The sequence below is a fragment of the Copidosoma floridanum genome, unplaced genomic scaffold (genome assembly GCF_036245765.1).
Source record: "Copidosoma floridanum isolate Cflo_tuat_1 unplaced genomic scaffold, Cflo_Japanese_pri ptg000026l, whole genome shotgun sequence".
Lineage (NCBI taxonomy): Eukaryota > Metazoa > Arthropoda > Insecta > Hymenoptera > Encyrtidae > Copidosoma > Copidosoma floridanum.
Window position 1 is genome coordinate 2,222,494 of NW_028321903.1, and position 25,554 is coordinate 2,248,047.

The window sequence follows — 25,554 nt, forward strand, 5'->3', positions numbered from 1 at the left end:
TTATAGCAACGTCGTACGATCTGGATTATAAATTATTGTAAGTACATGATCTTATAATGCAAATTATAAAATAAAGTCTTCGGACGTGTAATAAAAATATTTTTTGACACAAATAAATAACAAATTGAGATTGCGAAAAAAATCGTATAATCATAGCGAGCTCCCATATCTAGGACAAGCTTCGGAGCTTCACCATAAACATGATTAACTTTCGACCTTAAGACTCCCAGTGCTTTCGTAGCACAGGTGGCTCGCTCGCGTGTCTATCGTTTCGTTTTTGCATTCTCGGGTTCGAATCTCAGTATGGAAGATGACTTTTTTTTTGTTTCAGTGGTCTTACTGGTTATTCTGTATTTTTTACTCGACAAACTCTTTTATCATTAATACTTATGCAGATATTTAAATTTAAATTAAATATTAAATACCTTAAAAAATTTTATTTTCATTGTCCAATAAGCTCCAGATTGTATTTTTGTATCTTATACATACTTCTTCATTTAACTTTTATTCAATTCATATAACCAAGTTTTTTGCTACTTCGAGAAAAAAATAATAAATAGGATGTCGTATAAAAATTTTTCTTATAACTTACTAATAATTCTTCAAATTTATTTTGAATTTTAGCGATTGCTTATTTCGTGTCGTTGTAGTTGTTAAAAATAAGCAGTGTTATAAAACAATAAGAAATTCATGCACAAACGAAAAACGTCTCAAAATGATATCTAATTTAAGTTTCATTTATTTTTTGTAGCAACAGGCGAAAATCAATTAAGTAGTGCACCATAATAAACTTTTACTACCTTATTAAATATTTAATTTTTACTTGCGTGTCTACCTAATTAATAGTTATAGAAGACTTCAAGTAAAAAAAGTTAATAAATAATTAATAAGGCCTTCGAAGTGATTTTTAAAAAATCAGATCACATGAACGAAGAGGAGTCCAAGAATGCAAAAACGAAATGACGAACTTGCATGCGAGCCATCTGCGTTAAGGGGTAGCTGTGTAAGCTACAGTCAAAAGTCACTTATATTCATAACAAAGCTCCAAAGCTTGTTCTAAACATCGCTGGGGCTAGTTGGAATTATTATATTTATTTTGCAATCTCAACTTGGTATGTGTTTGTATTGATAATAATTTCGATTACACGTGCAAAAACTTTAAATAATAATTTTCATCGTCACAAGAAAACTCTGTGAAATTACATCACCGTAACTGCAACCTTTCTCCAGTACACACCCTAAATTTTTTTCCGCCCTAACAAGAATTTAATAAAATTATATAAAATAACGTACTTCACGATCACAGATGAGTAGAAAGATTCATTAATTTTACTCATCATAAGCTGTAGGCCAAGCTCCGGAGGTGGTCAATGAACATATGTGACTTCCAAACTATCATGATACAACGTCTCGATAGCTCAGACGGTTAAGGCTTATACCTATGGAAAGGTTATTTTGCAATGCTGGGTTTGATCCTCATTGTTACCATCATTTTTTTTTTTTTTTTTTTTTTTTTAAGCAATAGATTATTCTGTTTTAATTTCTTAGTATAACTTTTATTTAAATTTTTGTACGTTGTCAACTCTTTGTGTCGAATACATCAAAATGAATAATTTTTCAATGCTGTGTTACGTGAGATTGAGAAGCTGGTAAGGAGGTGCGTCACAGAAAGAACTTAACTCGTTGGTCAATTATTTATTAGCTTCTTGAAAGCAAAGGCATGTGTGTGTCTCGCGCGTTGTTCCCTACTTATCGACTGTTCAAATCACTACACCATATTTAAAAATTCTAAAAGTCAAGCTCCTTGCTGTAAAGCTACTCGAGCGTCTTTCAGGCCAGAGGCCGGGCGATAAGTAGGGAACACCACACGAGACACACACATGCCTTCGCCTTCAAGAATCTAATAAATAATTGACCAACGAGTTAAGTTCTTTTTGTGACGCACCTCCTTACCAGCTTCTCAATCTCACGTAACACAGTTAAAAAATTAATCATTTTGATGTTTTCGACACAAAGAGTTGACAACGTACATTAATTTAAATAAAAGTTATACAAAGAAATTAAAACAGAATAATACATTACTAAAAAAAGAAAAAAAAAAAAAATGATGGTGACAATGAGGATCGAACTCAGCATTGCAAAATAACCTCTCCATAGATATAAGCTTTAACCGTCTGAGCTATTAAGACATTGTGTCATGATAGTTTGGAAGTCACATATGCTCATCGACCACCTCCGGAGCTTGGCCTACAGCTTATGATGAGTAAAATTAATAAATCTTTCTACTCATCTGTGATCGTGAAGTACGTAATTTCATATAATTTTATTTAATTCTTGTTAGGGCGGAAAAAAATTTAAGGTGTGTACTGGATAAAGGTTGCAGTTACGGTGATGTAATTTCACGGAGTTTTCTTGTGACAATAAAAATTATTATTTAAAGTTTTTGCACGTGTAATCGAAATTATTATCAATACGAACACATACCAAGTTGAGATTGCAAAATAAATATAATAATTTCAACGAGCCCCAGCGATGTTTAGGACAAGCTTTGGAACTTGGTTATGAATATAAGTGACTTTTAACTGTAGCTTACACAGCTTCCCCTTAACGCAGATGATTCGCATGCAAGTTCGTCGTTTCGTTTTTGCATTCTTGGACTCGACTCTTCGTCCATGTGATCTGATTTTGAAAATCACTTTGAAGGCCTCATTAATTATTTATTAACTTTTTTTACTTGAAGTCTTCTATTACTATTAATTAGGTAGACACGCAAGTAAAAATTAAATATTTAATAAGGTAGTAAAAGTTTATTATGGTGCACTACTTAATTGATTTTCGCCTGTTGCTACAAAAAATAAATGAAACTTAAATTAGATATCATTTTGAGACTTTTTTCGTTTGTGCATGAATTTTTTATTGTTTTTTAACACTGCTTTACTTTTTAACAACTAAAACGACACGAAATAAGCTATCGCTAAAATTCAAAATAAATCTGAAGAATTATTATTTAGTTATAAGAAAAATTTTTAAACGACATCCCATTTATTATTTTTTTCTCGAAGTAGCAAAAAACTTATTTATATGAATTGAATAAAAGTTAAATGAAGAAGTATGTATAAGATACAAAAATACAATCTGGAGCTTATTGGACAATGAAAATAAAAATTTTTAAGGTATTTAATATTTAATTTAAATTTAAATATCTGCGTAAGTATAAATGATAAAAGAGTTTGTCGAGTAAAAAATACATAATAACCAGTAAGACCACTGAAACAAAAAAAAAAGTCATCTTCCATACTGAGATTCGAACCCGAGAATGCAAAAACGAAACGATAGACACGCGTGCGAGCCACCTGTGCTACAAAAGCACTGGGAGTCTCAAGGTCGAAAGTTAATCATGTTTATGGTGAAAGTCTGAAGCTTGTCCTAAATATGGAAGCTCGCTATGATTATACGATTTTTTTCGCAATCTCAATTTGTTATTTATTTGTGTTAAAAATAATTTTTATTACACGTCCAAAGACTTCATTTTATAATTTGCATTATAAGATCATGTACTTACAATAATTTGTAATCCAGATCATATGACGTTGCTATAATATGTAGAGATAAGTGCGCGTGTAATAAAAAGTTATAAGACACCCGAGCAGAAATGAAATGAGGACATCTTTATTTCAGATTAGGGCCTGATCAGTCATCGTGATCAGGTCCTGGTCACGCTTGTAACGCTTATCTAATCAGGTACTGGTCAGCCAGCATGATTTTATCCTTAGAGCGTTCGCTATGTGTGTATATATATATATATGTATATATATATATATATACATATATGTGTATGCATACTCACATATGTCTAGCAGAAAGCCAAGGTACTGCTCTAAAATAAATCAATTTTTTATAAATATATGATTAAAAGAAAACTAAGATAACTATAATATAAATAAGAAAAAAAAATTTAAGTTGACTACAATTCCTTAAAAATGGACAGCAAAAAAAGGAAGGCTTTGCTTACCAAATATAGAGTCCGTAAGTATAGGTTAACTCAAAAATTTGGTTCTTGTAGTGATAGCAGTGACAGTGATAATTTTGAAAATAACATTAAAACAAACAAACCAGATAATTTACTCAATACACAAAATGCAACTACGTTTACAACCGTTAAAACATCACAGGTTACCAATAACAATTAAAAAAATACGTATTTTGAAGGCAGCTATGGAAATGTAAATTAATATTTTTATCCATCTCATAAGACCCAATGTAACTTTGACGTTAACCCGGACAATTATTAAGAAAAAACCAAATCTAAAGAGTGTTTTACTACTAGTGATATTTCAAACAAAAACACGTTTGAAACAGAAGAAAGTATTGGTGAGTCTGAGAGTTCTGATAGTAGCGATTCACAAATAAACTCTTATTTGCATTCTCAAATTCCGACTAGCAATTATACATACAAATACTTATATTTATAACAAAGATAAGAAAATAAAAATCATATATCCAAATTGGATGGTTATAACTTAGATGACAAAGATTCATCGATCACGCAATGCGCATGTGCGGTCAGAATAAGTAAGGATAATACATGCTGTCTGACCAGTACCTGGTCAGATAAGCGTTACAAGCGTGATCAGGACCTGATCACTTAAAAGGATGGCATGATCAGGGACTGATCAGATCCCTAATTAATTTCCTGCTCGGGTAGCGTTGTCCATAAGCGAGAAGAGCAGAGATTTTTTACACAATTTTTTAATCATAAGAGGAAATTAAAATAACAAAGAATCATAGCTTTTGTAAATAGTTAATGTAGGCGTTTAATGTTAGGGAATTTCCGAATCCTCGATAGCCGAGTGGTGAAGCGTGTTTGTGTCACACGCGGGCTCTAGCTACCCGGGTTCGATTCCACTTGTCTGCAGACTTTTTTCGTATATTAATGTATATCCAAAGCCGGAGTGAGTAAGTGTGTACAGAAGAAAACCGACTTGTTAACGAAATAACTTTTTATTCAAGTTTAATTTTTAAGTACCGTGGGATCAAAATGAATACTTTAGGAATACTCTAAGAACACTTCAGGAACACTTTTCGAATACAAAAACAAGTTCCTTGATGAATTCATAAAGAATTCTTTATGATTTGTGGTTGCCGTACTACATTATAAGAAAGTAGTGGTTATTTGTTTATTGATGAGTAGTTGGTAGTTTAAATATCTGTCAATGCTGTAACTAATTTATGTGATTTATGTTTACAACATATTAGATAAGTAGAACGATTAGTGCTATTTTATAAATTTATGATTTGTTTAAAGGTACACTATTATTCGTAGTCATATAATATAATTATATTCTAAACATAGAGATTCTAACATTTGTTACATGTTAAAAAAATATTAGAAAATAAATATGATGCAAAAATTTTTTTTTTTTCTGTTGTTACTGCATAGCAATTTGATAAAAAGTATGTACCAAATTTTTTTAAATGAATTCCTTAGGGACAGTAAATGAATTCATTACATTTACTAAAGAATGATCAATGTATTTATAATGAACTTTAAATGAATTCTTTTTAATGGTCTTTCAGCAGCTCTCCCCACAAAAGTAATAAAAAGTTTCTTTAAAAGAATTCTTGAAGAATTCTTTGCGAACTCAAGACACATGACATAACCTGATGAGATTATGCATTCATTAAGAATTTATTTAGCTCAAATCATGACAACCTGTAGAATTCATTAAAATATTCTATGCAAAAATTATATACATATATGCATTCTTTAAAAAAATAGCATTTATGAGATCTGTGTGAAATCCGTAATATTTGTTTGTTTGAAAGATTACTTTAAGATAAATCTATTTTATTTTCACATAGATCTATAATTTTTTTTTTTTTTTCTTTTCTTTTTTTTTAATAACAAAAAAAAGGGTCAAGTATGCGTAGAAGCGTGTATGTAAGTTCATTCATTTGAGAAAAACAGTTTCGAGCGTTGCTGCATATATTTGCGCTCCTCTCACCTTTCCAAATTTTTTCTCAACCACATAAGAAAAATTATGAAAGAAGAAACACAATAAAAATTAGTTATGGTATTTATCTAGTACGAAATTTTTTTTTTTTTTAATTATGAAAATTCTGAAAAAACGTGAAGATTTGTAAATTATCATTTATTTGTTTTTTAAAATTAAAAATTAATAATAAATAAATAAATGTTCATTAATACAAATGAAAGCTGCTCTGCTAATATGTACACTTATTTCCAAATTTTTGAAAAAACATGTACCAAAAAAATATAATTTATTAAATAACTTATTTATTTAATGTAAAATGAAACCAAATAAATGAATACACAATAAATGAAAATTTACATTGAAAATAAGTTACGAACTGTAAGATAAAATGCAGTAATCGGTTTTCCGTTGACAGGCCCGCTTATAGCAGAGCTGATAGAGAGCTTGTCCAGTATGCAAGAGGTCAGGGGTTTCAATCTCTTTGTGAACTGTTGGTGCTATGATATTGTATGGTGTAATGGAGACCGCAAGTACGTCATGAGGGTCAGCGTAAAGAGGGAGAATCAAGCAAAATCCACTTCTGTTACACTTGTTCTCAAGGTTACCAATCTGAAATCGTTGATTTACTCTGTCGGGCACAACGCGCCAATAGAATTATAACTTAAAAAATCGAAAATTTCTTATTTCAGCTAATAATTACTTCTCTCTTCTTTCATCCACTCTAAATAAAGATTTTGTATAGTCAGCGAAATATACCTTATATCTTTTATTTCTAGTGGGCTGATTTTCATTAGAATCTACACTGCTGTTTTACAAATTACATGTAACTTACATGTCAAGGTCCCATGTTAAACATATTAAAGTACTAATGTTGATAAATATTTCCCCTGTTGTGAAACCTCGCAAAATTTTAACTGAGCAATTTTTACATGAAAATGTACAAATTAGCCAAGTTTACTAAAAATTTTCATTGTCAATAGACTATCGATAGTCCTCCCGTAAAGACGTCTTTTGCGCAATTTGTATTTTGTATTGGTAAGAACTCAAACCACTTGCAAGAATGTTTAAATTGTACTGTCAAACTATCTATACGGTGATTAAATAAATGTATATGTCTACAAGTATGGATATTTAATTAAATACCTTATTTTTATCTTCAACCGTTTATTTTTATGTATCTTAGATTGTTTCATAATGTTGCATGTTAAAATTTCATTGCGAGTAAAATTAAAAAAAAAGTTACATCTTGTGTGTAAGACAGTTGTGGCAGACTGTTAAAAGTTGTTTTTTGGTAGATATTTTATTTTACAAACTAATATTACTATGTAATTTTATACGCATCAATATATGGTTAAACATTACAATCAGTTTAAAAAAAAAAACTTTTTCAAACAACTTTTTACAGTCTGCCACTTATTGAAATAAAAAGCCAGACTGTCCAATGTAATGCAATTGTACTTAATTTGAACTGGAGTTTAAATTAAAATATAAGGTGCAAATTTTACACTTCGAGCTTGTCTTCTTAATGTAATTGCCAACACACTAGATGCGCATGAAGTTCTCAGATTTCTCGCTCCCTCTGTGCGACATTTGTGTAGATTGTGTACGGGGTGTACTCTATATGCCTTAAAAAAGAGTACGCAGTAAACGTAAACTGTGAGCGCTAACTGGGTGCGTAGTAGACTGTGCGCAGATTGCTTTTCAGACAGCGGCCAGCGGCGTGGCGGTACTGCAGGCTGCGGTGACGATGACGCCGTCAACAAGTGCACGATGCCAGAGATTAGTAGGGAGATTGCTGACTGCCATGCTACGGAGTGTGCCCACTTTTTTCCAGTGGTTCGAGCGCCCCGCCGCGGCCAAGCGGCCGAACCAGGCGCACATTTTTTTTTTTATTTGCGAAGCACGGTAGAGGTATGAGAAGAGTGGATTTGCGTGGAAATGTCCATATAGGCGCACATTTTGGAGACGTGTGGAAGGGGTATACCGAATGTGCGCCTACGAGGAGAGGAGTGGAAATGTCGGCTATATAGCTGTATATATCTGAACGCACAGCCAAAGCAAGCGACGATACGAGTTTTTCTTTTTTGAGAGTCTTTTGACTCTGCAACCGAGTACTATGTATATATTTAACTGACTTGCTCTCGCTCTGGCTTCAATGTTATCTATAAATCTTATTTAATTAAATCGTGGAACTAAAGGCTCATTAATTATATACACAGAATTTTGATTTCAATACGTTATTTTTTAACTTTCCCGTACTTTTAAAATTCCCAAATCCATTTATGTTTTCAAAAAATTAACCACTAATTTATTAATTTCACACATCCTAACTGCTGTAAACTGTAGGACAAGCTCCGGAGGATATCCATGAACATATGTGACTTCAAAAGAATCACCTTCCGTCCTTCGGATAGCTAAGATGGTTAAGGCTTATGCCCCTTTATAGATTGTTTTGCACTTAAGGGTTCAAATCCACTTAATGGTAGATTTTTACTTTATTTTTTATTTTATTTAATGTATCATTTTGTCTTCATTACTTTTATTTATGTTTCGTTAAAAATGTATATTTATATATATGTAGTCAACATTTTTTTTCGGATACATCAAAACAAATTAAATTAATATTGTTACTTTGATACAAGGCAATTCTATAATTTTACAATACTAAAATAACTTTTAAGGATTTTAACATAATTTGTGTATTCTAAAACTCCTAAGAAATTGTGAACATCCTATTTACGACAAAAAAAGTTACCCGTTTACTGCTATTTACCTAATGTTGAAATTTTAATTAGTAAATAAATTTGATGAACACAATACAAAATAGTTTTGTAAATGTTTTATAATTGTTTGCAAATCTTTAATAAGGTGTGCTACTTTTATTTATTTTTAGACAGCCAGAAGAACAATAATGAATGAAACAGTTCGATGAATAAGTAATAAAATTTATTCGGCAAGATTCTGAGACTAAACATTTTTTATAATACCGCAGTTTTTTGTTAAAAACGAAAAAAAAAAATGAATTACCTTTAAGGGTGATGATTGTAATAAACATATTCTTAGGCTGTAGATTATAAAGGAAGTTTAATCATTCATCTTGAATGCAGGAAAAGCATCGTAATACCTTTAACAATGATACCATCGGGTGAGTGCAAGAAAGAGTCTTTTTAAATTTTCAGGCAGAATAAAGTCTTCTTAAACTAAAAGAAATAGCCTTTTTATACAGAGGTACACTCGCACTTAGGTGTCGGCGTCGATTGGTATAATTAAGCCCAACGAAACGTCGCTCAAGATTATTCTTCGACATTTTTGAGTTCTTATTTGCTCCTCACCCAGCTCACGGTTGGTCTCGTACCCCTGTACGAATCCACACATTTATTCTATACTGGAGAGCAAAACGAGGAGTTCAACAAAAAGATATCAATGCCTTTTTAACTAATTTGTTTACTTCTATTTTAAGGTAGTAATGTATATATTTTTATTGATCAATTATATATATACACACATAAATGTAGTACCAACTTAAAATCGGAGAAATGAAAATTAAAGGCTCTTTCTTATATTGAGTTTGAAAAGGCTCTTTTACGCCTATTACTCTGAGAAGACTCTTTATTATACTAACGTGATCAATTATTTAGAATCAGGAATTGTGAGAACTAAAAAAAATTTTCAACTACAAATTTCTATATTAGTAAAAACTGAGTCTGAATCTATTTCTGCTAGCAAAAACTTTGATTAAGTTACGGGGGATGTTGTGATATTTCATTGTTTTAAGAAATTTCTGAAAAAATTTGTATAGGTATGTTTCACTATCATAAATAACATATTAAAATTTCAAAGAGCCTAGATACACCATTTTTGAGAAATAAAATCGCGAAGTTGGCCACTTATACACATGCTTTTAGATGGAGTTGTCGAAAAATGCACGTTTTTACTCATAACTTTTGAAATTTTCTTAAGAATCTTTTAAAAAATAAAATTGTTAGGGTTTATTATAGTTAAAATAAGTATACTAAAATTGGGGAAGCCTAGCTTCACCGTTTTTAAAATATAACAGTTTAAAGTCCAGTTACAACGTTACTAGAAAACCTATATAGTGGTACAGTCCGAGGCGAAAGTTAGGTTAATTTGTTGTTTTAACGTTTGTGTTTACTTTCCTGGGCATTTTTCTGTTCCATACACCTAATTTTTAAATTATTTACCTGTTTTGTTAAGAATAATCACAACAAAGACATTTCTAACACGAAAATTTAATTTTGAAATTGACTGTACCACGACATCCCCCTTAAAATAGTATGAACATACACATTTGTAGTGCAAAATATTTAAAAAATCTACAGTTTTCTGAAAAATCGACCAATTATTTATTCTAGTTTTCCAGTTTATTCTTAAAATCGTGAAGTATTCAAACTATTATTGTTTACTGTATTTAAGTGCATACTTCTTTATGATAAATTAATTCAGCTATGATTCTCAAAATTTAATATGTAGAGCTATGAAAAAGGCATTTTAAAGATTTTAACGTTAAGCTACTCGTGGTGAAAGTTCCGCGAACTTTTTAATAAAAGCAACCTGTGCCACGTGGTTTAAGATACCGACAATGCAGTTGTTACTATAACTACAAACAAAAAAAAAAAATTAGCTGCCTTGCGTTGTGTGGCAAGAGGTGTTTTTTGATGGTTTATCTTATCAACTACAAACAATCGAATAAATTTATGCGAATCATTGTGTGTTGCATACGATGTAAAATTAATTGATCGATTGCAATAGTTAAAAGAGCAATTTCATTTGTGAAATTTTAATATTTTGTAAAGTTATTCATCTATAAAAATATATATAAAGGCACCTTCCAAACAGAGGAAAAAAAATTTTTGTTAACTGTACATGATTTACGCACTGTCAAAAATTTTGGTAACTATTTCTGAAAAATTACAATAACAATTGATTATAAGTAAAAGGATTAATTGTTTACACGGAATACAATTTTTTTTTTTTAAACCATACTCTGACTTACAAGTGGTGAAAACTAGTATGTGTTGAATAAAAAAAGCTTCGTTCAGTCTCTGTAAGACTCTTTAATCTAAAATACGCACTATTTATAAAGACTAAAAAATCTACTTTCATGTTTGTACATATATATGTAGTACGAATTTTGTCAACGCAATAACCACAAGGTATTGATAAGGAATGTAAATATAAGCACAAAAATATAATATATGTACGTAGTTAAATATTCACGTATAATTGGATGTAAGTTGAACTTTACTGTTAATGATATAATCGTAGTAAAAGTATGAGTTTTCTTCTGCCTTCGCCTTTTTTTTTTTGTCGTAAATAGGATGTTCACAATTTTTCAGGAGTTTTAGAATACACAAATTATGTTAAAATCCTTAAAAGTTATTTTAGTATTGTAAAATTATAGAATTGCCTTGTATCAAAGTAACAATATTAATTTAATTTGTTTTGATGTATCCGAAAAAAAATGTTGACTACATATATATAAATATACATTTTTAACGAAACATAAATAAAAGTAATGAAGACAAAATGATACATTAAATAAAATAAAAAATAAAGTAAAAATCTACCATTAAGTGGATTTGAACCCTTAAGTGCAAAACAATCTATAAAGGGGCATAAGCCTTAACCATCTTAGCTATCCGAAGGACGGAAGGTGATTCTTTTGAAGTCACATATGTTCATGGATATCCTCCGGAGCTTGTCCTACAGTTTACAGCAGTTAGGATGTGTGAAATTAATAAATTAGTGGTTAATTTTTTGAAAACATAAATGGATTTGGGAATTTTAAAAGTACGGGAAAGTTAAAAAATAACGTATTGAAATCAAAATTCTGTGTATATAATTAATGAGCCTTTAGTTCCACGATTTAATTAAATAAGATTTATAGATAACATTGAAGCCAGAGCGAGAGCAAGTCAGTTAAATATATACATAGTACTCGGTTGCAGAGTCAAAAGACTCTCAAAAAAGAAAAACTCGTATCGTCGCTTGCTTTGGCTGTGCGTTCAGATATATACAGCTATATAGCCGACATTTCCACTCCTCTCCTCGTAGGCGCACATTCGGTATACCCCTTCCACACGTCTCCAAAATGTGCGCCTATATGGACATTTCCACGCAAATCCACTCTTCTCATATCCCTACCGTGCTTCGCAAATAAAAAAAAAAATGTGCACCTGGTTCGGCCGCTTGGCCGCGGCGGGGCGCTCGAACCACTGGAAAAAAGTGGGCACACTCCGTAGCATGGCAGTCAGCAATCTCCCTACTAATCTCTGACGATGCATTAAACTGCTTCAAAAGCTCAGACGTATCAGATCAAATTTTTTTGGTGATCATGAACAAAGTGAGTTGTTAATTACATAACACAATTTTACTACCTTATATGTATTTGTTTAACTTATGAGTTTGTGAGTGACTTAAACGTTGGAAACAGAAACGCTGCTAAATTTATAAGGAGAAAGAGAGTTTTAATTACCAATGACATGTTGTTTTCAGAACCAATCAGTAAATAAGGTCTTTCCCCTGCAGGTGCAGAGTAATTTGTTGATACCGCTCAAAATGATGGACCCGACTTCCAGTCACTTCTACACTCTTTATGTAACTCAAGAAGATCATGATAGAGCTCTTGTAGGTACGTACTATTTATTGGTATAAACTTATGTATAGTTTAATGTGATAAAATATTAGCTAAGCAAAATTATGATTTTTTTTCTTCAGACATACAGTTTGCTTCTATGCTGCTGGATAATTATTTAAGGACTAATAGCACATCTGGAACAGAAAAAGTTTTTAAGCTAAATCTGCATGACGAAAAAAGTTCCAAACACACGATTTACGTTGACAATGCAAGTTTTGTACATGCATTGAATGGCAAGTATTTTGTATGTTTCAAATTAATGATAGTTTGCAATGATAAACGTTAATTATTTAATATCATTAAATTTGCTTGCAGATAAAGACTATGCCGCAAAACTTCTGCAAAACCATCTCAAATTATTAGATTCACAATTTTATTTCACTCTTGTCGCTGATAACACGGGAAAAACATCAGTAACTACAGCCACTGATGTATTTAAAGAGATTTCTTTTATCAAAAAGACGCTGGCTACCACAAAGAAAGAAAAAAAAAAAATGTAATAAATATGTAATCAAAGATATAAAGATATTGTAAATACTTGAGCCTTATAATTTGGCAATTCACAAATTTTTTGTACTTAACTTGTAAAAGTAACAAATTTTTCTTGGTGCCATAAATCCACTTTGTGCCGTCTAAAATGCTACGGGGAATTAGACGGTGTTATAAGCTCAGGAAAAATAACGTACAAACAGGTTTGGGCCAGAGTTACATTCGAAATGTTGTCAGAAGGTTATAGCGTTATAGCATGTCAGTGTAGTTATAAAGTGGACCAGCTCAAAAATGATTACAAGAATGTGATTGATCATAATAGACAAAGTGGAGTTGATCCTATCACTTGTTCATTTTCTGATGTACGTAACCTATAAATTTTTTATTTCATACTGTTAATTACACAAGTAATATAAAAAGTCTTGGATATCACCTCTGTCTACGGCTGGATCAAGTCTTCCAATCTCAATGCCTGATATGAAGGATGAACCGAAAAGTAAGTTTTATAAATCTATAAAAAAATGCATCTAGTAGCATGAATTAAACAACGTTTTTTGCAGAACGGCAGCTGAATGAAGTTAAAAAAAAATTGAATTCATGGAAGAATCGTTGCAACTGAAGAAATCAAAGCAAACAGCCCGAGAAAGTTATGAAAAGCAAAAACTTGAACTGTTGAAAAAATCGTTTAATGTGAAAGATAAAAATTTAGTTGCAACGATGTCTAGAAAAGCTATTCTATATTTTTTTAATTAAGTTTGGTGGAGTTCACTGAACTATAATACAAAAGTGTGGTCCTCCCATTTCATCTCATCGTATAAAGTAAAAAAATTAAATGTTACTTTTAGTTCGTATAAGTATTCCAATTAGTTTACGGTTTATTTAAAATTGAAAGCATGTGTTCATGAAATGACACTGTCGATGATAGAAAAATATCATCGAGAGATTAAATGACTGTGATAATCTAGAGTTAATCAGTAAATTTAATTAAAAATATTATGAAGTACAGTCAATTAATAATGTATGTCAAAAAATTGTTATAATACATTGTAAGACAGAGTCTAATCGTTTATCACATGAGGATACCAAAAACATATATGTATTATTATTTAAAAAATTCCAATAAACTGTTACGTGGGAAAGAGATAGGTAGGAGGTGCGTCGCGAGAATGACCAACAATTGATTATATCAAGAGCTTTATTCAAATCACCAAAATTAAAGGCAAAGTAGCGCGTGTATTTCCCTCGAAGGCTCATCGTGTACCCTTAATTCCCAAATCCACGATTGCCCGACTGCTCGACTCCTTGACTCTTGACTCTTGACTCCCTGACTGGTTGACTGCCCGAGTGTGCCGCCTGAGTGCCGCGATTTGAGGCTCGCTGGGCCTTGTATTAGCTTGTTCTCCACCTGTCGATGCGTTTTTGATAAAGAAGCCTCGCTGTTACTAGGGAGAGTCAGTATGATATGCCTTGCATATCCTACGTTACAGAATATTATACTTGTATATTTGACAATATCTTTTTATATAACTTTTTCCATTGTCCAAATAAATTAAGTCACTATCAGAATGTATTAAGAAAAAATTTAATTGTGATCATACATTTATTTATTTAGTAAAACAATGGTATACAAATCGCACAAATTTAACTTGTATAGACTTTGGTAACCTGGATTGAAGCAGACTGAAGTTGTAAAAAAAAAAAAAACAATCGTAGGCTTCTGAGTTATTGGACACTAGTTATTTTTTTAGAAAATTGGATTTTTATCGAACAACGCTCTTTTCGAGCACCTACACAGCAAGCAGAAATCTGTAAAAAGAAACTACTTAGTCTTATAATCCAGACAGCTGGAGGAATTTTGTATTGATGCAATATGATAAATAATCAATTATTGTCTACTTCATAAAGTTTGTATTATTTTATCACTTTTGATTGTGCCTTCTTCTCTCAGTTAGACTGGAACATCTGACGGTTCAGAGTAATTGTCTTTTCCAATTTGGCACGATAAGAGGGTATTCCAGTTCATCGCATGTAAAAGATAGAGGTTGTAAAGCACACAGCAGCATAATATGTAATGTGAAATGAGATCAGTTCGACGCATTGGTAACTTGTCCAGTAGACATCTCCATCTACACTTAAGTAGACCAAGGCTATTTCTACGAACATCCGTGATTTGGATAGAACAGTATTAAAATATATGTTTTCAACTAACAGTCGACCGTCATCGTGAAAAGGAACCATAAAATTTTTTTGTAACGTATACGCAGTCACCTAACAAATGGCTATCGTTAGAAAAAAATTCATCAGTACATCTGTCTTGAATCCAGAACATTTAAATACTCGTTGATCATGGACAGATCCAGGGAGACCAACGTAACAAGAAATAACTTCTCGTTTTTCATTGTAAATGACCTGTATAAATTATAAAAACATGAATTGTTGCCACTATATTAATAGTATTAAAGTTATTTTTTACTATGATACACAAATCTTCTATCTTACTTACAACTGATTTGAATGCACGCCCTTTTGATTAACATACGACTGAGAATCTCTTTTGGGTTTTGCAATCTGTATATAGGTTCCATCAACGATTCCGATGACATTAGGGAACCCATACTTCTCTCTAATGCTTTGAGATGTCATCAAGTATTTCTGTTGACTTGACCATTTGATGAATTCATTTTTTAACAGACATATTTCAAATACAACTCTTCGTACTGTACGCCAGGCTGTTGCTTCTCCAACATCCAATTTACTTATGACAGACCTGGCTCAAAGTATACGTATGCATTTTAAACTACAAAGGGTATAAAATTTGTTGTACAATCTGGAACAGTCTGATGTTGCGAGGTATGATAGAGTAACATAGAGTTGTTTTTCTGGAGAAATAGGAATTTTTCCCCAAGCAGGTTTCAATTCCAATACTTCATATAGAGTATGAAGCAGGTATTCAAATGCAGTTTTCAGTAACCTAATAAGCAAGATCCTTGTTACCCAAAAAATATTTAATTTATATGTATTCAGACTTGGGGAAAATTTTTTCCATTTTTTTGTTAAAAAACATGTAGTGCTTTATTTAGACGAAAGAAACTTTTTTAAATTACTACGTGTAAAACAAAACTCAACAAATTTTTTTGCAATCGTAACAATGTATTACAATTTAAGAGAAAAATAAACTCAGAAGACAAAAATAGTACAGTATTTAAAAGAGAATTTAAATATTTAATGCGATAAACTATGCAACAAAATTTAAAATGTTTAATGTACTACAATTATCTGCTAGGAAAACAAATTTTATTTTAAAGAAATTAAAAGGGCATGCGAAAATTGTGCTTGGAAATATGCATTTTTACCTATGACCACCAATAAATACCTAAAATTTTGCTGAAATTCTACTGCGGTGTATCTGTTTATTACAGTCTCGATGTAATGTTGCACTCTGGTTATTTTTCAATAAAACACTGTTCATCGCTGACATCACTAATGATTTCATCAATACTAGAATCAGTAGAGCTTGATTCACTCGACGAATCAAGTAGTTCTAATCTTTCAAAATCCATTCTTGACAAAACTTAATTTTTTGCTGTGTTAATTCTTTATAACAACTTGTTATAATTGCAGAAGTACTGCGATGACGTTTTGAGTCAAAATTTTTGACAGAAAACAACCTGCGCACAGCCTACTACGCACCCATTTAGCGCGCATAGTTTACTGCGCACTCTTTTTCAAGGCATATGGAATACACCCTCAATCACAAATGATGAGAGAAAAGTTAACCCCCTCATACTAGCACCATTAGGAAAACGAGAGTAACATGAAAAGCAAATTCAACAAATTAAACTGAACAAATCATCAATAATAACGACAAGCGTTCAATTCCATAGTATTTTAAACGAACTAAGATACTTTGACTGTACTACAAATAACGTTTTTGACATAATGCACAGATTTTAGTATAAGTTTATTTGTACTACTTTAATTGTACTTCTCAAGACAAAATAAATGATTGTAACTTAACCACTCTGAAAATGTGCATTAATTTGTTCTCATGTTTGTAATTAGAGATAACTTAAAAAGTTATTTTATTTCTGATGTAAAAATAAGTATTACTTATTTTTGAGAAAAAGGGGGGGGGCCTGGTAGCACAGTATTTGCAATTCTAACGTACTTCTTGCACAAGATTTACATCGACAGCGAAATTTTGTAAGTCTGCATCTAGTCTGCTTCCAAAATTTTACGTAATTCTGATGCACGACGGGTGAGCAAGACTCTTGCGTAAGAAGTGCACAAATCTGACGATCAGTCGAGTGCGTTATTTGTCTTGATTTGACGTACTCCTGATTGCGGCAGATTTGCGCAAATTTTTTTTTTTGCCGACACAATAAAATTTCCCTAATGAGTTAACAAAACTAGTGTATTCATAATATTTTCATAATATTTTCTTATATAAAGGTAATTTGTAATCTTGAGGTGCCGATTGTACATAAAAAAATGTCAATGCACAAAAATAAGTATCTCCCACAAGCATATTAAAAAATCTCAAGAAGTTTCTGATGTTAAAATCTCACTTGAGAAATTTCTTCACAATTTCTACACCAGCAAAAACCTATAAAATATGTTATTACAAGCAAAATAAGTCAATACTATGGTTAAAACAGCTTACGAAAATTATTGTCTCCCAAGAATTCTGCAAAATTCTGCAACAAGGAGGAGTGCATTGAATAAATAATAACGCACTCGATTGACCATTAGATCTATACCTACTGCTGCATGATGGAAATCGTAAGGTACTATGAGGTAAATAATGACTGACACAAAACGTCACTTGATCTCTTCGATGTCCTCAAAAATACATAGTAAAAATCGTTTTCCTTTCCTATTTATCTTATCATGCATATATAAACGTAAATTAACGTGCATATGGTATGACATACGTAGAATATGACAACCTAACGTTTGAAAATAAGAAAAAAACGCTGTATCTCAAAAGTGAAGCAAAATTGGCTAAAAATAACAATTTTTATGAGTTTTCATAAAGGAAACTACATAACCAACGCGCATCAATAGGGAGAGGTTTGACTATGCACAAACATAACCATAACATTTTCGTTTTTTAACTGTATCTTGAAATAAAGAAGTCAAAAAAACATTTTATTGAGTATGGCACGTTTAGAAAATTAATGTGGACTGTAACAAAATCTTCGGAAAATATTATAAAAAATATAATCCACAGGTATAATTTTTATTGATAACAATTTTTCTTATACAAATCATAAGAAATCGTTAGCGAAAAATATACTGTTAGTGTTGAGTTAAAAATGTACTGTTTCTGTTGGTAAATTATTGAAAATCCTAAGCTCTCGTAACTGTCGCTGTACACACATATATCTGTTTCTCTATTTAATGATACAGTTTTCTTGGCTGGTTATTTCAACCCCCCTCTGTCACGATATCTTGGCCTTTCTAACCACACTGCCAAGTAAGGAACACTTCAGTTATTTTCTCTAATATGTTTAAGGTAAAAGCACCAGTACGTGAACACTTTTTCCGTAAAGTCTTTGTTTTCTCATTTTTATTGAAATTCTGATTTGCATAACAACAAAACAATCGTTGCGCAAGTAAGTTTATATTTTTTCCTTTAAAAAAAAAACAAAAAAGTTTTTCTAGGTCATGTGTACAATTAATAAATTAATTTTCAAGTTTTTTTACCAATGACCCAGTAAATGAACAGCGTGTTCAGGTATTGGTACCAATACGTATTTTTGACCGAGTACTTGAACATCCCACGTTAATTAAATGCGAGAGAGGTTATGTTAGCTGCCTTCTACTGATTTCTATTTTTATTATATATTGCAAATAACCAAATCGAAAAATTTCTTTCTAATTTCATAGGTAACATATTATCAAAACTATAACGACTGGCTTGACATACTATCATTATTGATTAACAGTGATTTCAATCGTTTTTATGTGTTCGAGTACTGGACATAGGTAAAACCTAATGATACCAGTACCTGAACAGTCTCACAAGCCACCTCATACAAGTTGCACGAATAAATAATTTTTTTCTCGTTGAGTGTAAAGACTTACTGAAATATAAATTTTGTTTTATCTAAAGAACGATCAAAGGATATAAGAAAAAAATTTTTTTTATTCACTTAAATTGAAAATAGTTTATTCAAGCTGTTCTACGGGTGCAATTTTAGGAAGTGTTCACGTACTGGTGCTTTTACCTTATAGGGTGTATTCGTTATGAGAAATATTTATACCCCTACCCAAAATTTTCATATTTGCACCTTACACTCCTGCCATGATATCCACTGAATATTTTATTTTAAAATATATTTGGATCAACTTGTTAACTAGTGATTTTATTATAGAATATATTTTATTTATGTTTACAATCTGATACATCTATTTTTTTCGCGCCACTTCATTATTTCAATCCTTTTGATCCAAATTTTATGAGAGTAAAGTGTTAATACGTTTTTTATGTTATCTATAGTTGCTTTCCTGAGACATTATCGAGTCTTGAAATTTTTGTATTGTATATATTCAAAGTAATAAAAAAACTTTCTAAAAGGATTGAAAATATAAAATAGGATTGATTCTACTCACTCTAAATAATTTTAAAAGCAAAAAAAAATGTATCGCAAAACCATGTCAAAAATTGAAAACGAACAGCAGCAACCTTTTGGTAAGGTGCAAAACTAAAATTTGTTCTTCAAGCCGGTATAAGTGTGCAAAAACAATAAGTTTAAACCCGAAATCATTGAAATCGGACCACAGAGCTCTGAGACATGACCGATCACATGTATACACACATATACATACGCACACATGTACACACATTTTTTAATTATGAACTTTTTTCTATTCTAATACTTCAAAAAACGCTGGTAACTTTAGCTCTACTGCGCTCGTGATGAAAAAAATAGTATGCACCACATAAGTGCAATTCAACCAAGGCTAACAAGCAGTCCCTCAGGCCCAGAAATAGTCTCGGTGACGATGGCACTTACCTGACGAAAACTGCTATTTTGTTCCAAGGACGTTAAGATTTTCAGCTCTGGATCTGTATTTTAGGCCATAGGTACAAAATTGAATGTACTCTAAAAAAGAGTTTTTGAACTAACTAAGGGTGTGCATAAATACGAAATAATGAAATCGATATGAAAGACATGGGCATATGTCTGAGAGGTCCGTTAATAAAACTGCGGACACTAATCCAACAGATAAAAACATCCAGCCAAATAAATTTTTTTATTTCAGTATTATTTAGAATTTTCAACCAGATTCTTTTTTTAAAGAGATATATTTATTGTTTTCGATAAAATCCGTATCATTAGACAAGCTTAAAATATAATGTTGCATTAAAAATCCTAGTTACACCACTCTTAGATTTTCATAAAATCGAATAATATGAGAAATGTAATTTATTACGGTGTTATAACTTGTATAACTCAATATAACTTTATCCCAAACACAATTCTTGTCAGTGACAATAACAATTTCTATTAAACATAGTATTAAATTCATTAGAGTTTAAACTAGAATAGATAATAACATAGACGATTGATTGGTATTGTACTGTTATTTGTAACTCGATAAATTGGCAAAAATTCAATATTGAGCTTCAAGGATACTGTTTGTCAATGGAATCAGCATTTTTTTTAGAAAGTTTTCGTACTAAAAAGAAATAATATATTGTAACGCAGCATCAATTACCGAAAATTCTTTAAACATAATTCTCTTACAATAGATAATTTTTACTATTGTTTATAGGTTGCGGTTTCTAAAGAATATACGGAATCCGTTGTTGATCCGGTAGAGTTTTTTAACAATAACCCTAACCAAACAGAACATAACACAGATGTGTTAACTACTCCTTATCCTGCAAATATGGAAAGTATTGAAGATGAAGCCAACAAGTCCGTAGTGGGGGATGGTATTACTAACAAAAATGTTGAATCTGTCGAACAAAGAAAAAAAATTTCTTGCCTGGAAAAAATACGAAAATTTTGTAGATGTAATGATTATTTATACGAAGGTGAGACTTAACCTTAGTACTTATACGTAAAAGTTTTATAACTATACATTTTTAATTTACGTGCATTTCGCTTTTATAACTGTTAGATGGAAATTAAATTATTAATATAGGCTCGTATGCTAACTTTGATAGCACTAGAGTTTTACTATTTTCAATGTTTTTGTAAACCAAAATTTAAATAGAGATTTAAGTATCGCGTTTTTATTCTTTTTTCTTCCAGTATCTTAATAATAACCCAATACGCAGATTTTCACTGTAAAATAATTCTTTTAAAATTCTTATATTATTCAAAATGGTGACTAATAGAATTCTTATTAAAGTGCACGAAGTATTCTTTTAAACAATCTTATGTAATACTGTAGTATAGAAGTTATAGTGAACTTTTTAATGAAAAAAAACACTGACAAAATTCTTGTGCTGTGAGAAAATATTCATAAATTGCAGTAATAGGAATCTCACTTGACACTTTATTGTATTTTTAATGGTAAAAAAAATACGTATTGCATTTGGGTGTCAAAATAATTCGTTTTTATGTCTTTGTTTTATAAATATACGTCATTATAAAATATTTTTAATAAAATAATGATTAAGTCATGAGGAAATATTTTTATCAAATATTTCCTGTGAGTCACTATCGCATGAGATCTTACCTAAGATCTCAGGTAACTATCTAACTATCTAATTAACTATCTCATGCCTAAAAATTTACTATCCCATTAGTCAAAAATTATCAGCTTTTATTTCATCTAATAATCAAAGCTGTATTTAGAGCTATAATTGGAAACATTAATAGCTTAATTTTGTTGTTTAAAAATCGCGTGAAATTCATAACTGTAAATGTGGGTAAATAGATACTTTTTATAGTAATTTTTAGTACATGGTTAAAGCTACTTTGTAATCAGTTAGTTATTATTGTAGATGATTATAGCTGTAAATGTAGCTATATATATATATATATATATATATATATATATATATATATATATATATATATATATATATATATGTATATATATATATATGTATATATATATATGCTATAATTAATCGGTAAAGTAATAGCTAATAATTTTTGACTAAACCAGCTTAAAATTACTTATAAGAACTGTTGTAAGTTCCATGCCACTTCTGACTATACTAGTCGATTGACTTTAATTCCTCTTTGAACTATTAAAGTCAACTTGTTTATGAACCACACTGGCACATATTGAAAACAGATGTTTCATTTTAAATATACTTAAAAATAAAATTAAATGCACTTGTCATTATTAAAAGTAAACTTGAGTTCCATTAAACAGATTGAATTTGACTTTCAGTATATAATTATTAAAATTACACCACCTATTTAAGTCTGTTGTAGCTCAATCGATGAAGTGTCAGCTAACCACTCCAAGGGATCCAAGTTCAATTCCCCATCACTGCAAGTATTTTTAATCATTTTTAGTAAAAGGCTATTAATATTAACAGGATTCTTAAAAAATTTGTATGAATAGACAGTGGTATAATAAACGAACTGGACCTCAAAAATTACATTTTTAAAACTATTAAAATGAGTAAAAAAAATTTTTTTCTAACATCTTTTTGAAAAAATGAAATTTAATGTGTTACTTGCAGAATTTTTAATGCAATGTTTTCACTACAAAAAAAATTTGTCTATGCCCAATATAGTTTTTTTCATTAAACAAAAAGAATTCTTTTATAATTTTAATATAGTAGACATTCGCGATTACTTAAAGAAGTTAAAAAGTATTTTTTTGTTTTTATAACATTTGGAAAACAAGAGATCTTTTAAAATTCTTATAGAACTATTAAAATAATCTTTCTGCGTATTGGGAACTCTCCCTCTCTTCTTAAGGACGTTCGGTAAAGATAGTGGGGGAACCTCTTGCGGGGCAAGGGGAAAACAGCGATGAGTAAAGACTTGGCATCACCGCACGGGTCTCCAATGTGTGAGTTTTCATGTACACACACATATACACACATCAGGTGGTGTGCACTCTGCAGTGTCTGTTGCGTCGGTTACGGCAGCGTATGTGTATATTTGTAATGTATTTGTGCTAAAGATGTCAGTATTTGATTTTTATTCGTTATAACAATGTCATAAAAATGAGTAAATAATTAAAAAGACTTGTGACGGATATATGTACGTACAATTATATTCGTAGCTCTCATTCGTAAAGTAGATTTTAACGTAATTATTGATAAATTTATGGGAGGTGGCCCTAGTTTAAGGTCGTTTTTATTAAATGAACAAAATCCTTTTATCAAAAGAGAAGCTAATGCAAATAAAATTCTTAAATTTTTATGTGAATTGAAAAGTCTCATTGAAAGTGATATGTTAAATAATTAGGACATACTCTAGTCTCTGCGATTACTACAAGCATGTGATTTTGTTATCTTGTGTAAAAAAATTGTATTGTATAAAAATTAGAAATCAAAAATTTTATTAAGAAAAAGAAAATTTTATAAGCTTACGTTTTACATAGAAGTACATAAATATCTACCATGATATTCAAATATTTACTGACTTACGTCCTGGAACAATTTGAATTTCCCGCTTCTCGAGACGTTGCCGTTGTGTTTTTGTCGAACTATTATTTAATTTTTTTATTCATAAACTAATCAGACGATTGTCACAAAACTTTGCGTACATATATTTAATAACATTATCTGTGACATATAAAAAAATTGGAGACATTTATTACGCCAATTTTTTAAAAACTGAGTTTTTATAAGTTTCTCCATAAGCGACCGTGTTGAAATGACTGAACTTTGAAATTCAATATCTCGGAAACGAAACAGACGAACCTGTTAAAATTTTAAAAGCTTCATTGCAACAACAATAAGAACGTCTGGTTAAAGTTTCAAAAAGATTCATTACAGGGTTCTATCTCTACTGAACGTCCTTAACGTACAAACCACCTGAATGTAGATATTTGTTTATTTTAATTTTATAGTTTACAGCGTAATTCGCGTGTTAACCCCCAACTTTCCAATAAACAAATATTATCACGATTTTTTGAAAAATTACCATGAATATTAAATTTTTTCTTACAGGTAATAGTCTTCATTCCAAACAGAAATTCAAATAATTTTGTAATAATTTTTCAAAGTCTTAATTTTTTGTTTACAAAATCTGAATTAGTTTTAATTAATCTGGCATGTAATGTACAAACTTGTCAAATATTATTCTCTTATAATTTGATAATCAAATTAAATTTCTGTGGAGCTTAATTTTAACGTAACTTATATCAATTATCAATAATTATTGTTTATTGCAATTTATATAGAAAAAAGGAGTATGTAAATAACAAACGATCTAAAAGCAGTAGTCTGGCAAAGACGATAATTTCATAAAAATTTTTTGCTGTCACGTACGATAGCATATTCGCTCCAAGTCGATGCAGAGGCCGATGCAGTGCCCTCTGCAGCAAATATTTGACAAAAGTTCTTGTATGTAAACAAATGGCTTATAGTGCATATTGCTACTTGAAATAAGCAGGCTCATTGAAAAAAACTGCAGGAGGGAACTGATGTTCTAACTCTAGCCAGTCAATCACAAGTATAGCCATATGCTATGGGGCTTTTGTTTACGTGCAAAAATTTTTATCAAATATCTGCTACAGAGGGCGCAGCCTCTGCATTGGCTTGGAGCAAATAGTCATGCGTCCGTGTGCCCCTTCTAGATAGAAGATTTGGGCCCTAAAAGATAGAAGAACAGAGATGATAAAAGAGTAAAGGGTAGTCGGTTGGTAGTTATAGCAAAGAACCGGAAGTTAACGGTAAAAGGAGTTGTGTGTACTCTTACCTCGTCAATATAAGTAATAAAGCACAGTTGAGCATAATCGTCTTTGTTCTCCTGCGTGCACCTCAAACCACCGTTTTTCCCCGTAGCATTACATAAGTTTAAAATACATTCAATAATCCTTATTACACAATTTAATATAGGAAATCGTTAGCTAATTATAACAAAGCGCAAGCCCACCATTTCTGTAGGATCTTAAAATAAACGAATAACACTGCACTTCAGTAGCACACAGAAATTATAGAGTCTCTTCTACTAACGTATTGTTGTGTTAAGTAATAAAGAATTGTATGAAATTTTTTTGTTTATTAGAGTAAAATGTTTCTAGATAAAATCTACTGCTATTGATGGTATATGACGTAGTATTCCCAAAAGATGACACTATTTACTCATGTTTGAAAGCTGAACTTGATTTACTGCATGCCCAAAAAATTAAACTGACTAATTTTGTATGCTCGAGGATGATCGATTTGTGGGGTGATTCGTAAGATAAACACTTATACGTTGTTAAATGATTCGTATTGTATACTTTTAATGAATAATGATGTAGGTATCC